Source organism: Phacochoerus africanus, chromosome 4 (assembly GCF_016906955.1).
Source record: "Phacochoerus africanus isolate WHEZ1 chromosome 4, ROS_Pafr_v1, whole genome shotgun sequence".
In the NCBI taxonomy this organism is placed as follows: domain Eukaryota; kingdom Metazoa; phylum Chordata; class Mammalia; order Artiodactyla; family Suidae; genus Phacochoerus; species Phacochoerus africanus.
The window spans coordinates 114,908,701-114,925,941 of NC_062547.1; positions in this window are offsets into that span (position 1 = coordinate 114,908,701).

Below are 17,241 nucleotides of genomic sequence, written 5' to 3' on the forward strand. Positions count from 1 at the left end.
AGGCTGGCAGCTGTAGCTCCCATTAGACACCTAGCCTGGGAGCCTCCATAAGCCGTGGGTGCAGCCCTGAAAAGACAAAAGACAAAAAAAAAAAGAATCCATGATCACTTTGTGCCTCTTTGAGGTAAAAGCTCAGGCAGGTCCAGAATAATAGCTCCCACTTCTGTGGCTCTCTCAGAACTTGTCCTTGGCAGAGAGAAACCTCTTCCTTGCAATAGAGGATAGTCCTCCAAACTGTCTTTCTCCTCCTCTGGTGAATGTAAAAGCACCTAGTCAGAAGAGAAGCCTCCCCCAGAGCCAAGTTCAATCCTCAGATCTGATCGTGAAGGCACACCTGATAGCAAGAAGCCATCAGATCCCATGGCCTGTGCCATTACCTAGCAGTGCATGGCCGGTGGGGGTGACTGCCAACTCCTCCGGAAAATGTAACATTCAGGTTTTTAGTCTGTCACATGATGAGAGAACAGTGCTAGTGATAGTTTTCTTTTTTCTTTTTTTGTCTTTTTGCCTTTCCTAGGGCTGCTCCTGTGGCATATGGAGGTTCCTAGGGGCGCCCTAGGGGTTGAATCGGAGCTGTAGCCACCAGCCTATGCCAGAGTCACAGCAATGTGGGATCCGAGCCACGTCTGTGACCTACACCACAGCTCACAGCAACACAGATCCTTAACCCACTGAACAAGGCCAGGGATTGAACCTGCAACCTTGTCATTCCTAGTCAGATTTGTTAACCACTGAGCCACGACGGGCTCCAGCACAGTGCTAGTTTTGACCTCAGACAATTTTTGGTAACACTGGATGTATTTAAGTGTTGATTTTAGTGATTTCTGCACCATCAATAGCATTTTCCCCAACAATGTGAGTTTTTCTTGTCCTGCCTTAAACATCCTCAGTGTCTTCAGTCATCATTCTGATAGAGTGGTTGGCAGACTTTTCTCTCTGGTTAGCTTTCCTCCACATCCTCATCAAGTTTGTTGGTCTTATCTGGAATATTTACAGTTAGCCAACATTTTTCTTGAAATACTGTCTGCATTAACATGATATTTCATGTGTCCTTTAGCATGGCTAGCCCACATTTTGAAAGTTCAACATATTCAGGTATGAGAAGAATATTACTGAGAGAGTCCAGAAGTTAAATTGTCCCCCTATCTCACCCCTGGCACATTATACTATTGCTTGTAATAAATCTGTGGTCTGCTATGGTCTTGAGAGTTACTGCCAAGACAACCTCAACCTGCTTTATTCTGAACTTGTGGATTTGCCTTTTTTTTTTCTTTTTTCTATTTACCTCATTCCACAGAACTTTACATCTGTTTTATTTTAACTGCATCTAGTTTAAGTCTAAGGAAGGTCTTATTGATATTATACAATGTCCCTCTTAGAAGGTGCTTAAAAAAATACCTGTTAACAAAATGCTTAATATGGGCTTTTTAAATAATTAGGTGACCATGGAGTCTTTCTGCTATTATTACAAGTAGCTTTAATTCTTCTCATCCTTTTCTTTTCCTTTTTACTTTATTTTAAATTCTTTCTGAAGTTGTTAGTGTAGAAACCTATTTCTCTTTCATCTCCTTACTTGCATTAATGAAATGCCAGAATTTGTCTCTAATGGTCTTAGTGCTACATTTTAAAGGAAAGGAAAAAGAAGAAAGTTAAGCATGCATTGCCCTCCTTAATAATGCATGTTTTCTGTTCTCTGGATAGTTTATTATTTAGAAAGTGTGGACTCTGGTATCTTTCCTATAGCAAACAGAAACAACATAGGGCAAATCAGAATGATTAGTATGCAAGGGGCTGATTCTGGGATGTTCACTATAGCTTGTCCTTTCAATGTGTCTTCTTTTGACATCTTCACCCTGGGTATCCTGGCAACAGAGTACTTCACAAAAACAAAAGTCCCATAGACACTGTTTGCTGAATTCCATCAGAATAATAAAAAGGCTGTTTTATTGAAGCATTTTCTGAAGACGGTAATTTAGAAAAATAGCAAGACGGCAGCTAAAAGTACTGGACTCAAAAGTGACTGACACTGAAGGAAACCCCGGTCCAAGGATGGAGTCTTTGGGTCATATAATTTCTCAGCCATTTGTGGGAAGACAGGAGAGTGAAAAGGAGATGATTTATGGGCAAAAATGGGAAGTAAACCAACATGAGTGCACTGCAGTGAGAAATCCCTTAAAGGGCCTATTTATATAATGGGGCACACATGTCTCCCTGCAAGCGAGAGATGTGTCCTTGCTGCTGGTAAAGAGACCTCTTCCAGCTGCACATGCAGCCTCTTTCTCCCCAGTGCTCCATTTGCTCTGGGGAGTGGCAAGCTGGGTACTCAATGCGGAACACTAACTCTTTCTAGGCCTTTGGGGATCCAGTAACTTTTGTAGGACATTTGGAGGTTCTCAGCCATTTAGTGCAGTGATAAGGCTGTCATTGGTCCCCTTTGGGCCTTAACATAAGGTTAATTAAAGCACCTCCCTCAGACTCTTTAGGCACTGAGGAGAGGAGGGCACAGCAGTTAAAGCATGGTTAACATAAAATTTCCTATTTTTTTTTAGACTGGTCCTAATAATTCCATGTCTCCTTTGTGACCACAGGGCTTACTACGCTGGTACAGGGATTGTCTTCTTTCTCTTCCTGAGGGCAAAAGTTAGGAAATATTATCTTACTGCAAGGCTGGTGTCTTTGTTGGAAAGAACTCAAGACTCACAGGGAGAACTTGAGGGACTAGTTCCTCAAAGAATTGGAATCCAAGCAGCTTATGTACTAACTAGCATGGATGCATTTTGATGGGGCATCAGCCCAAGAAGCCCTTTCCCTTTTATTTTATTTTTTGTCTTTTTAGGGTCAAGCCTGAAGCATATGGAGGTTCCCAGGCTAGGGGTCACATCAGAGCTGTAATTGCTGGCCTATGCCACAACCACAGCAACGCAGGATCCTTAACCCACTAAGCGAGGCCAGGGATTGAACGCCATGGATACTAGTCAGATTCATTTCCACTGAGCCACAGCAGGAGCTCCCAAGAAGCCCTTTCTGGTGCCTTCCCTCTCACCACCCTCCTTCCGCAACTCTGAGGGGTTGCTGCTGCTGAACATACCATATGATCAGACTTCCACCCCAACCCCCATTCAGGCCACGGGTGATGGGATCAGGATCAGGCCCCTGACCCCATCTTTCTATTCATAGTCTCTCACCTGGGAGTTTGGACATAACATTCAGCAATACTTGCTGGCGTAACTGGTTTTTGAACTTAGGACATTTACACCCAGAGGGCTAACTTCTGTGGGCAAAGACAGAAATGACATCGCCAGAAAGCAAAACTAGATGGGAGAACACGAAGAGAGAGAGAGAAGCTGTCTTGATTCTTGGTGGTTTTCTAGTTTCTAGTTCCAGTTTCTTTGGGGGTTTGCTCTGCTCGTTTCTCTCAGATTCTCTGCAAGACCTACACAAAAGACCCTGTTTGGCCTAAACTAATGTGAATGGGCTTCACTTAATTATAATTAAAAAAAAAATCCTTGATCAAGACAAGCTGACCAAAGAAAGATACAAAACTGGAATCCAGGACTACTGATCCCAGGCAAATATTTGATCTCATTACTGCTCCTTTGGCCTGTTAGCGCAACTCTAGACTCCAAAGGCAGAACCTCATTTCTGGCACCTCTGCTGTGTCCTAGTGGGGCCAAGACCCTTCATGGTCCTACCTTCCAGCTTGGTTCCCAGATGGGATGATCAGCTGAGGCCCAGGGCTCATCCTTGTGCAGGCTGGAATGGGAATCAGTGCCACAGCCCTTCCACAAGCCCATCTGAACAGATGTCTGAAAATCCCTTGAACTCCTGTATTCCTCTTTCACCTCAAGGTCAGTTTCTGGGAGCCTCTATCCAAGAGGCCTCAGCTGATGAAGTGATGCCTTCTACCCTTTTGAAAGGGTCACTCAACAATCACTGGAGGGGAAGGATGCCAGACAGGCCCTCACCTACTGCTTTAAGATGCCAGCTCTTGTTTTGTTACTGTGTTCCCTTAGGATAAGGGCAAGCTGACATTCTGAGCAAGGCTAATTGTTGGGGGCAGGAGGGAAACAGGAACAAAACTGGGCTTCTGATTGTGTCAACAGTGTTTCTGTAGCTGCTGCTGCGGGAGGCCCCCTCTCTCCAGGGCAAGGCAGACTGCATGCTTTGGGCATGAATAAAAGCCATGTAGTGATCCAGGTTTGATGTCCTCACAGAAGAGCTTCCTGCATAATTTATGGTTTTAGAATGGGCAGTCATATATTTCTGGGGAAAAAAATAACGCTCACATATCCTTGCGAAGCACAGAATAGAATTAATGGGATAAATAGTACTTGAAAAGCTCCTGACCATTCCCATACTAATCAGAAAAAAGTCTAAATGATGCTGATTATACTTTAAATGATTTCTTTGGGGCCTAATTTGGCAAGCTAGTATTCAGGGACTGGTTGCAGTCTCTTACAGGGCATGAAACCTGGTTGAAAGGAACCACTCTTGTTCTTTTGTAACCATTGTCACAGTGACAATTTTCTTCATTCTGAAGGATGAGACAAATTCTGTTCACAGAAAGCAACGTGTTGCTAGGGAGAGCCAGGACACATCAACATCGAAAAAGGCTGGAGTGGGAGATCCTGTTGTGGCTCAGTGATTAAATCCAACTAGCATCCATGAGGACACAGATTCGATCCCTGGCCTCGCTCAGTGTGTTAAGGATCCAGCATAGCCATGAGCTGTGGTGTAGGTCACAGACATGACATGGATCCTGTGTTGCTGTGGTGTAGGACCGCAGCTGCAGATCCGATTCAACCCCTAGCATGGGAATCTCCATATGCCTTGGGTGCAGCCATAAAAAGAAGGAAAAAAAAAAAAAAAAAAAGAGAGCTGAAGTCTTTGAAATTATTGTCCTGGGAGTTTCCATTGTGGCTCAGGTTAAGGACTCAAATTTGTCTCTGTGAGGATGTGGGTTAGATCCCTGGCCTCACTCAGGGGGTTAAGGAACCGGTGTTGCCACATAAGCTGTGGTGTAAATAGCAGATGCAGCTTGGATCCGGTGTTGCTGTGGCTGCAATGTAGGCCTCAACTGCAGCTCCAACTCAGCTCCTAGCCCTGGAACTTCCATGTGCCAGAGGTGCAACCATAAAAAAGAGGAAGAGGAAGAAGAAAGAAATGAAAGTCTTTTTCCTTATCTATGCGTTAGCTTCCTGGCCTCCCCTTCAGCATATACACAGGTACATACAAGCACATATTCATACCACAACAGTAGTGCCTTTGCTAAAATACATTTTCACAGTAATGTGATGTTAGGATGAGAAGGGACTATGCTAGTCATCTATTGTTGCATTACAAATTACGGCAAAACTTAGCAGCTAAAAAGAACAAACATTTATTATCTCACAGTGTGTGGGTCAGGAAAATGGCATGGCTTGGGGACCTCTGGCTCATGATGTCTCAAAAATCTGTAATCAAGGTGTCAGCCAAGGCTCTCAAGGCTCTGCTGGGGGGAAGATCTGATCCTAAGCTCACATATAAAGCTGTTGGCAGGTCCCAGGTGCTCACTGGCTACTGGCCAGAGACATTAGTTCCTTCTACAAGGACTCCAGAGATATTCACAGTAGGGCAGCTGCTTCCCCCAGAGTCAGTGAGCAAGTAACCGAGAGGTCAAGAAAGGGAGAGAAGACACCCAAGTTGGAAGCCCCCTGATCTTGAAAGGACTTCCCATCACCTCCATTGCATCCTCTCCTCTAAAAGGGGGTCTCTAAATCCAGCTGCTGGTCAAGGGGAAGGAGATCCATGAGATCCTCACTTCTGAGGCAGCTCTTTCCTTTCCACTTTTAGATTTTCCTTGGGGTGAACCATAAAACTTATGTTCCTATAGTGGTCATGTTTGGTTTGTGACTCCTCTGCTTCCCTTTGCTCCCTGGCACTGGCATTATGCCTTTCCATCAAAGGCTCCCTCTTCCCCATCCTAAGTCCTGTTTTCAGGTGGGCATCGGACTCAGCCCCGAACAATGTGAACTTTGTGTCTTCTTGGTTTACAGAGATTGGTTATAGTCCTTGACGTGATCCAATGTCTATCCCATGAGTGCTGTTTTTACCAGTCCTGTGAACCTTCTCCCTTCTCCCCTCTCTATCCCTGCACCATCAATGTGTTTTCAAGGGCCAGTCATGATAAGTCTTTTGAGGACCACTCTTGGGCTGCCCCAGATACATTGCCCCAATCATAGGGAACTAGAGATGCCCCAACATTTATATTATGCCATCTTTTTTGTTTTTGACCAGGTTTTTTTTTTCTTAATCTTTATTGAGGGAGTTCCTGTTGTGACTCAGCAGTTAACGAACCCAACTAGTATCCATGAGGATTCGGGTTCGATCCCTGGCCTCACTCAATAGGTTAAGGATCCGGTGTTGTTGTGAGGTGTGGTGTATGTCGCAGACACGGCTCAGATGTGGCTGTGGCATAGGCTGGCAGCCTCAGCTCCAATTGGACCCCTAGCCTGTGAACTTGCATATGCCATGGGTGCAACCCTAAAAAAAAAAAAAAAAGCAACAAAAATCTTAATTGAGATATAATTCACATATTATATACTTTATTTAAATTCAATGGTTTTTTTAGTGTGTATACAGATATGTGCAATCATCTTCACAGTCGTTTTTGGAACATTTTCATCACCTCAGAGAGAAACCCCGTGCCCTCCAGACACCCCAGTCCCCACCCCACCCTAAGAAATTGCTAATCCACTTTCTGTGTCAATAAGTTTTCCTATTCTGGACATTTTGTATAAATTGGGTCATACGCAGTATGTTGTGATCAGCTTCTTTCATTCCACATAATGCTTTCAGGGTTGTGGCATTTACTAGTGCTTTATTCTTCTCTGGGATCAAATAATAGTCCATTGTATGAATACATCACATTTTGTTTATTCATTCATCAGCTGATAGGCATTTGGGTTGTTTTCCCCTTTTGGCTATAATGAATAATGCTGTTATGAACGTCTAAGTCTGCTTTTTTGTTTGACATATATTTTGATTTCTCTTGAGTATATGCCTTGGAACAGAATTGTCTGGGTCATAGATAACCTTTAACTGTTTGAGGAACTGCTAGACCGTTTTCCAAAGTGACTGCACACCATTTTATATTCCCTTCATTAGTGTATGAGGGTTATAATGTCTCTACCTTTTCACCAACACTTATCTTTTTTTTTTTTTTTTTTTGATTCTAGCCATTCTCGTGGGAGTGAATGTATCTTGGTATGGTTTCAATTTACATTCCCTTGATGAGTAAAGATGTGGAATTTTTTTTTTCATGTGTTTTTTCATAAGTTTATTTGAGTATCTTCCTTGGCTAAATGTCTATTCATACCCTTTGTTTTTTTAATTGGGTTCACCCACCCTAATGACCAGGAGTTTTTGGTGGGAGAACATGAAAGTCCAGCTACATTCCCTTAGGTTGAGCTAACTTGAGTTTACTTTCTAGAATTCCTCTGAAGAATCAGGTAGAAGTCAGCACTCTGTGAGTTTTTTGCCTTCTTCCTTTTCCTGTCAGACTCCTCTGGTAGAAGGAAGTAGCTTGTCTTGAAAATTGGCTGCCTTCGCTGCCTCTATGCACATGTCATTCCTCCACTGCCTTCATTTAATTGAGTCTGAGCTGGCTCGTGACTACTTTGTCCAGCAGGATACAATAGAAGTGATGTTGTCTATTTTTGGACCTAGATTTAAGATCTTAAGCAGTTTCCACATTCTCTTGAGTAATTATGTAAGAAGTTAAAGTGGTGGTGGTAATCTTATCTAGCATTTCAAAGTTTTTCAGACCAATCCAGTTTTATGCTACTCTAAAACATTTTTTCTCTTCAAATTATGGTTTCTCATTGTAGAAAATCTTGAGAGTGCAAAAACAAAACAAACAAGCAAAAACCAGGAGGAAGAGGTGAATAGGCAGAGCACAGGGCATCGTTAGGGTAGTGGAAATACTCTGTATATCATACCATGTTTTACTGATGGAAACATGTTATTATAATTTATCTAAAGACATTGAACGTACAACACCAAGAGTGAACGGGTCGGCTTTGGATGATTATAGTGTGTTAATGTAGGATCATCAGTGGTAACAAATGTATCACTTTGATGAGGAATATTGCTACTGGGGGAAGCTATGCATGTTTGGGCCAGGGGTTATATGGGAACTCTCTGTATCTTCCTTTCAATTTTGTTATGAACCTAAACCTTCCACTGAAAAGTAAAGTCTTAAAAAAGCATAAATAATAAAAATTCCTGGTAATATACTACTTACTGATAAGCACTGCTACCATTTTGATATATACCCTTGCAGTTTTGCCTGTGCTAATAAATCCTTGTCAAGCCATCATTTGTCTACCAATCAATTTATCTTTATGTATTTTTTTCAAAATGTTTTGCTTGATTTATATGTACTTTTCCAAACTCTGTCAAATTTCTGACCAGGGTTATTATTCTCCTGGTTTTGGAGCCTAAGACACTCTGACAAAGTGTTAGAAGGTTTCTGAGTTCAAGAGGTATAAATTAAGAAAGAAAGCATGGAAGAGGGAATTGTAAGAGGGGAGAGGGAAGAAGAGTCATAATTTCCCTCTTAGGTGAGATAAAAATCGCTCTTAGCAAACTCAGTATTTCTACATTTTAATTCTCAAAACTGAGGTTTTTCATCTTCAAAGGACTCAATTTTGTTAAGGGAATGGAATGGGTGAGATATAGAAGAACCTCTCCACATGAAAGCACTTACTCAGCAGATGCCCCATTTTCTAAAACACTTAGTCTAAATAAATAGACAACCAACATCTATCTGCAAGTTTTAGATGGTGAAACTTTAAGATAATGAGTTCTGCTTCAGGTAGCACAGGGTGAAATAAAATCACAGAGGATGATTCTCAGACATTGACTGCAAGGCCTGGGGGTTAATTGCATGGATGGAGATGGAGGTGGCAGAGTAGAACAGGTCAGAATGCATTGACTGATGTGGCTGCAGGATGCCTGGCTAGAGGTCTGTGGAGGAGAATGGCTAGTCAATCAGCAACATGTCCTAAGTGAAGCCTATGAATCATCTGTAGCTCCAGAGTTACACAAAGTGAAACACTAGATAAATCATCTGTTCTATTAGGATGAGGAGGGCATGAGCACAACCAGAGAAAAGGGATACAGTGACAAGAGCAAACTATGCAGCTAGGAAGAATCCACAGAAAATTGACTCTAAACACATCTGCAGTAGAAATCTATGTAGACTCTAGGCCACCTTCTTGCAACAGAATAAATAGCTAGCAAATGAGTTAAAGGTAAAGAATCATTTGGAAACGCAGTGGCTACCTTCTTTCTCATGAATATTAAAAATGTTATTTGTTACATCCAAGCTTGGAAGAGTGGAGGCATGGGGCTCTCAGTGAAGCATCCGCTTTCCTTATGTGCTCTCTTCTGGCATGAGAAGGCTGTTGCAGGATGCTGTTGGAGGTTTGCTTGTTGAAGCTTGCCAACACACCCTACATGGCCATGTCGGCTTGATGGCAGAGTCATATTTTATAGGTTCTACAACTTATTATGTCCAAGTTTCCTGCCATTAATCATCCAAGCCTGCCATCTTCACATTTATAAAATATAATCTAATGATTTACATCCACTGAAACAAACCCCTTCTCTTGGCTGGTGTAGTGTTGGAGAAGGAATGTATATTTCTGGCAAGCTATCTATTCAAATGCAATTCCACCAAGAAAGAATAACCATCTCAATTCTATTATCAACTCTTTTTGACAGCATTTTTGGAAATCTGTGGTGGTTGGAGCATTGGTTAAAAAGACCTTTGACTTTATTAGGTAGCAACAATTGACCTTGCTTGGCTTCCCAAAATGAATTAAGGCCAATAACTGGTTGACAAACTAGGTATTGAGACAAATTCCCTGACCACGTGGTTTACCTCAAATAACGTTAGCATTGGGACAAAACAAGGTTGAAACATCTTACATGTAAAGGTAACAGATGCATGTTAGAAAATAAGAAAATGAAGTTGTATATCAAGTGTAAGTCTCTTTCTATAGAGTAAATTTCAATAACAAATATTAGAGCTTGTTGATTCTGGAGTTTCTGTCATGGTGCAGGGGAAACAAATCTGACTAGGAACCCTGAGGTTGCAGATTCGATCCCTGGCCTTGCTCAGTGGGTTAAGGATCCAGCATTGCCGTGAGCTGTGGTGTAGGCTGTGGCTCGGATCCCACGTTGCTGTGGCTGTGATGTGGGCCGGCAGCAACAGCTCTGATTAGACTCCTAGGCTCCTAGCCTGGGAACCTCCACATGCTGTGGTTGCGGCCTTAAAAGGAACAAACAAACAAAAAAAACCAAACTTGTTGATTCTAAGTTCAGGTAATAAAATGTTATATGGTTCTTCATTTTTGATGCATATTCATTTAAATACTAAATGTCTGGTATGGTACATCAATTAAGTTAGTGTTAGCAAGGATTGTAAAGTCCTAAATACGGTTGTGGTGTTGGAGATGAAGACAGGAGAGGTCTGAAGGGCATTTCTAATAGCGAATCCCCAGGGAAGTGATTCTATAGTAGAGGAGAAAGAAGAAGTTGGGTAATGGTGAGATCTTCCTCTGGGTAGACATCATTAACTGAGTCCTAGAAATTCTTGATTCAAGGTGTCTGCATGACATACGGAAAATGAAAAATGAACTACTTAACACAGTTAGTCTCAGTAAATTAAGATTTCTGTCTGAAGATGTCCCCTGTCCTCCACAGACAAGCCAGGAGTGAGCCTTGCAGGCCAGAGTTGGCATGAAATCTCAGTACCCGTTTCCGGCATTGCCTATATCTGACATGTGTTTAAGGTAGATTTAAGACAGCATCTGAGGGAGAGCCTATCGAAAAGCCAGGAGAATGGCCTACAGCAATGTACGACTCTCATTCTGAAAAATTCCATTGGAGGAAAAAAATCACTGTTTTTGAAGACCAACTTGATTTAGGACTCTGGGTGCCTACTCCTGTTCAACGGGGGGCACTTTCCATCTCTGTCATTGGGGATCCTTTTTTCTCTTGGGACTGAAGCAAAGCCTGGGGTGGAGGATGGGCTTACAGAATGCCTGCCAAAAAAAAAAAAAAAAAGTCTCTAATTTTAAGTCTGCTCTGTTGACAGCTAGCATCATTCCCATCCAAAACCTCAGTGTCTCCTGACATCTGGTAGCCCTGTTTCCACATCACATGGAATGTGGGGCAGCTTTAATGAAGCCAAGACTGTCTGTGCTTAGGGTCCCACTCCTCAGGTTGCCAAGGACTCATGTCATTCTGAGGTCTCTGTGCCTAAATGCAACACCACGGAGGAAGACCAGGTAGTTGTCCCATTTCTCTAGGCGCCTGCATCTCTCTCTCATCCTCCCAGTCCATGGGAATTGCCTGCTGCCTCTGCTACTTCTCCAAGCCCCTCTGCTTCTTCTGTCAGCCCTCTTCTCAGTGGGTTTAGGGTTAAGGAAACACAAAGCAGAAAATCTAACGGGCTTCCTGTTTTGTACTCTGTCGTGTACCTGCCCTAAGGCAGTGAGTCTCAGAGCTGGCTACCTGCTTTGATGAGGAAAGAAAAAGGGAAAAGCACTGAGAGGAAATCTACTTAAATTAATACCTTAACACATGATGTGGCTGCATCAGTCATGAACCTGAAGGGACTAGGCAGGGAGGGACATTCTAGGTTTTAATGCTAACACTGTAAAAAGCCTGGTAAGCCTACAGATTGCAGGCTTGGAGAACTTAAGTGGGATATGGAGCCTGAAATAGTCCCTTCAGCTGGGGTGGAAGTTTTCTAGCTTTCACGTCTCTTCACAGGATGTTCAGGGCTCCGTGGAAATAGGGGAAGAGGAAGCAGTGTGAATTTTTCTTTCTGTATTTCCTTTTGAAAAAGCTCGCAGAGTAGAGGTTTACCCTCAAAAGGAAGTTGGGTTTTCCCTACTTTCTGCAGATTGATTGATCTGCCCTTGCTTTTCTGCTTCCTGGGATGTCCTGCCCCTCCCAAGCTCTGGACTCAATGTCCTCCTCACCCAGGGCAAGGGAGAGTTGGAAGGCTTGGGTGGGCAGAAGTGAAATATTAGTTGATCCACTGCTGGGCTGGACTCAGTTATTGATTAACTCACAGAGCAGTGAAGACACATCTGATGGTGCTCTTTCAAACTAAATCAGTATTCCAGACACTGAAAGGGAAACTAGGTTTGAGGGAATTGCAAAGACAGGCTGAGAAAAGATCAAACCACAGAAGGTCAGGTACCACCAAGAGGTTTCTGGCAGAAGGAGGTAGACTTTTTATTGAAGAACGTAGGCAGCTGGGGAAAGGCATCAAAGGAGATTATCTATTTACAACTCCCTCATTCTGATGTGGCCTGCATCTTTGAGTCTGCCCAGAAAAGATCAGGAGGAAAGAGAGCTGAGAGTGGGAAGAAAGTGGTGGCTCAGGAGGCACTGAGAAATGTCATGGTTGTCGGATGAAGGGAGGAACACAGCAGAACTGTGCATACCACTCTGATATGGATGTCACTCTGGGTGGACTGGGAGGGGGCAGAGGTGTGGGGGGGGACATCTTTCAGGTGACAAGGGCTAGTAGCATGCCTGTGGGCTGGGCAAGGTGTCTGGGTATGGCCCAGCGCTGGATGGGTGAGTGTGGAGCAAGGTGCAGGCAGACTGGAGCACTGCCATGACTAAGACCACAGTAGCAGACACAGCCAATCCTGGATGGATAGAATTTCCTCACCAGGCCTCCGTTTGCTCAACCATAAAACAATACCCATGCAGTTGTGAGTGTTAAATAAGACCAAGTGTTTGTTTGCTCATTTATTTATCCATCTATTTTTTTTCTGGGTAGTGAGAGTATAAGTGCAAAAGTGGTCTTGGCCTCCATGGAAGACACAGACAGTGAACAAGCAAGCATAGCAATCTAAGAGTGTGAGGCCCTGAGCAGTGGTAGAAGGAAAACAAAGCAAGATGAGCAGATGGAGTGATGGAAGATGCAGCTTTGGATAGGGTGTTGGGGAAGGCTTCTTGATGAGGGGCATTTAAATAGACTCCAATGAGTGGTGTGAGCAAGCCAGGTTGCTCTCAAGAGGAAGAGTATTCTATTGTAGGGGAATAGCGTGGAAGACCCTGAGATTGGAACATGCATGCCCTGCTTGGGGAATGACTAGAAGCTGGTGATAAAAAGTCATGAGAAATGAGGTTAGAGAAGTAGCCAGATCATGTAGGGTGGGGATTAGGACAGTATTTTAAGTGTAATGGCAAACCCTAAGGTACATAGGGTGTTTAATTAAAACACAAATGGAGCACTATGGGGCACTATGGGAAGTCAGGCCCTGTGCTTGCCTCCTCACACAACCCTATGATGACCCAAGAGATTTATTTGTTACCAACCCTTTCAAATTGGGCCCCAACAAAGGTTTTCCTGCCTGGTATTACTCAAGCCAATTGATCAAGACTGAGTTCAGAAGCAAAGGAAAGTTCTCTTTGATCAAAGAATGGAGAGGCCCAGGCTCAGGTGCTAGGTTTCACTCTCCCCAACAGGCCATTGACTGGGTGGGGGTGGAGTTCTTTCCCATAGGTAAGCGCAGTCCCCTTACTCACTGTGCACTACAAACTAAAGTGCCAGGCACAGCGTCTCTGCACTCAGCCGGCTGCTGCCACCATCTTGAAAAGCAGGATGCAAGGCCTCTGCTCTCAGCACCCTTTGAAACTTGAACAAAGGAAAAGGAAAAAAACAAAACAAAAAGTTAAACCTCATTACCCAGATTCTCTTTTTATTTCCTGAGAATTGTTAATGGGCTTTGCTGGTAACAAACCCCTCTGTTTTTGACGTGCTCCTCATTCTTGAGGTGTGCTGAGGGGTGAGTTTTGGCTTCTGTAACTTCTTCCTACTGATTTGGGGCATCATGGTGGAAGAGGATAACTTGACCCCAGCTGCCTTTTGATGAATTTAATGGTCACCAGGCCTCAGCTCTGTTTGCCTCTCTGAGCAATCCCCATTTGTCTCACCTTTTGGAGACAAATGACACCAGATAATTTAAGATACACGGTCCAAATACTAATAAGAGAATAATAGCCATGTGGCAACGTTTTCTTGAAAAAGAACGTATCCAGGTCTTTTGCCTGTAGACACAAATGTGCCCTGATATTGAGGCTCACTTCCTATGTTGGAGTGACTCAAATAGATCATGTCTGTGTTTCCTATACAGTCATGCTCCAGGGGTCTCATCTGCATGGGTAGCAGAGTGGCAGGATTCAGCATAAGTTTACTTTTTTTATGGTAAATACTGGGTTGTCTAAAAGCACACCTTGAACCTGAATTAACTTTTAGGAGGATAGCTGCTCTGTTTCCTTAGATCATAGTAAAGCCTGAACCTGGTGTGGACTACATATAGTGATCAGCTGACCAAATGCTAACTTTTTAGCCTTCTTTAGCAGGGTTGTAGTAGCTGCTACTTAAGAGTAGGCAAGGAGCCATCCCGCAGCAGTTGCTCTAATTGTTGAGAGAAATAAGAAACCACCTGATTAAGGAGTCCCACCAGTTTTTGAGCTAATATGCCAAGGGTGATTCCCCTTCTCTCCTGAAGGTCAAAGGCTAAACCTGGGAAGGCCAGGGTAGGGATCTGAAGTAATTGCTTTTTCAATTCTTTTTCTTTCTTTTTTTTTGGGGGGGGGCGGTCTTCCTATGGTCACACCTGCGGCATATGGAGGTTCCTAGGCTAGGGGTCAAAACAGAGCTGTAGCTGCTGGCCTATGCTATAGCCACAATGCCACATCTGAGTTGTGTCTTCAACCTACACCACAGCTCACGGCAACGCTGGATCCTTTAACCCAATGAGTGAGGCCAGGGATTGAACCTGCATCCTCATGGGTACTGGTCAGATGCATTTCTGCTGAGCCACGATAGGAACTCCAGCTTTTTCAATTCTTGAAAGATTCCTGCACATTCTGAAATCCATTAAAAGGATCATAATCCTTTCTTTTTGACTTTTCACATAAAGGCCTAGCTATTAGACCACAGTTGGGGATCTAAATGCAGCAAAACCCGGCCACCACCAGGAAACCCTTAAGCCATCTTCTAGTTTTAGGAGGGGTGAGGCTGCAAATAGCTTCTTTCCATTCCTGGGGTAGCATTCTCTGGCCTCCTGTGAGAACGAAGCCTTAGTAGGTCACGCTAGGTTGTGGCACTTGAGCCTTTTTCTTGGATACCTTGCATCCTTATATGTCATGTGGTTCAGGGTAGTTATAGCCTGGTGTCCTTGGTGCCAATAAAATGAGACTGAGTTCAGACGCACAGGAAACTTTCATTCTTTGATTAAAGACTGGAGAGGTGTAAGCTCTGCTCAGAACACCTGCTCTGGCAATAGGCCACGGGCAGGGCTGCTTTATAGCGATCAGCTGGGAGCAGTTGGGGCCGATCCCTTCAGGTCTCTGGCTCTCCACACTCCAAGCGCGGTGCCGGCGCCCAGGCCTCCATCTTGCATCTCAGTGTGAGCCCGGCGCTTGCGCACACAGCTTGCCTGCTATGCTGAGGGGTGGGTGCAGCCGCTTGCCACGAGGAGCTCTGGTCTGAAGCCCCCGGTGCGAGGTCTCTGCTCAGACCACCCTGTGAGCAAATGAAACTCGACCAAGCACGAAGGAAAGAAAGGTTAGACTCCATTTTATTTACCCAGATTCTATTTTTATTTCCTGGAATTTGTTAATGGGGTTTGCCGGTGAGATATCCATTTGGAGATGGCATGATTGAAGTGTCATAGGCAGTTACATCAAAGCGCTCATAGTTTTTCTTTGTGTAGATGAAAAGATTAGAGTTTTGAAGAGTTGCAAGACAAACAGAACTTTGACTTATCTTTCATAATATTTTCTTTGCTCCCAGTTATTTGTTTTTTCTCATAGGAAGTATCCTAAAAGTCAAGAGGCATCAAAATAATGATTTTTTTTTTTTTTAGCCTAAGTGGGTAATATTTACATACAAATATTTTATAGTATATAAAATTACATGACTACCCATGATTTTTTGATTAATCATTATTTAAGGTATTAATTCATATAAACACTAAGCGAGTGCATCTGTGAAACAGGTGCCAGGCTACATTTTGGACCCAAAAGTTTAATAAGTCAAAGTTCTTTGTCCCAATGAATTTATAATTCACTGGGAAAGACAACTACACATAATTACAACACAGTTGGATCAATTCTGTGCTGGAAGGAAGCCCATGCTCTTGTAGGAGTGTTTGAAAAGGGGAGCCCAATCCTGAGTGGGGGGAATTGTCAAAGAAGGCTTTGGAGGGGTGCTACCTGAGTTAAAAGCTAAAGATAAAGAGAGGGGGTCAGAAATGGCATTCCTGCTGAGGGACTAGTATGTTTACAGGTGCAAGGCTGTTAGAGGTCCTGGAATATTTTGGGAGATGTAGACAGAACAGTTAGGGCCAATCCTGCATGGAGATCCTTAATGGGCTCCATGTGGGTAACTATACAAGCATAAACTCTGTCATTCAGTGCTCAGATTTCTCCACATGTTTACCTCCTTTTTCCTCTAATAGCTTTCTCCCTGCCATTCAGGATTATCCTCATTGCTCCGTACTTATTCCAACCTGTAAGCTTTTTGTTTTTTTCCATAAAGTTTCCAATCCATAATATCTTTCCTAGTCTCTTACGGTATTTGAACTTTTTCCCACGTTTCATTGTCTGTTTCAACTACTGCCTCTTCCAGGAAGACTAACTCTCTTGACAGTGATCTCTTCTGGGTTCTGAATTGATTTTGTACTTCACAACAATATGCTTAAGAATCTACTCCATTATCTTTTATTTATTTCAAGTGTTAAGTTTGCATTTCCAGTTCATTTGTGAACTTGGTAATGGTAGGTACCTCTTTATGACTTTAACGTGTGTATCTCAGCCTAGGGCATGATGGGCACTTGCAGTCAGTATTCTAATTTGATACATCTTGGCTGGCAGACACTTTGTTTTCAAGGGCACTGCTATATGCTGATTGTGTTTTAGAGTCCCTAGCCTCTTGTACGTAGGAAGTAGAATGATCATATTTCATTTCTTCTACACAGACTTATCCTGTGACCTGGGGATATTAAAAAGAATCAACTAGATCTCTATGTATCATATATACATCACTGAAACAAAATATCGACAAATAGAGGCTTGCAGAATGCTATGGCACAATGCCATTTATGTAACTTTTAAGTGTGTATACATACTGTATACATTTTAATGGGTTATGTG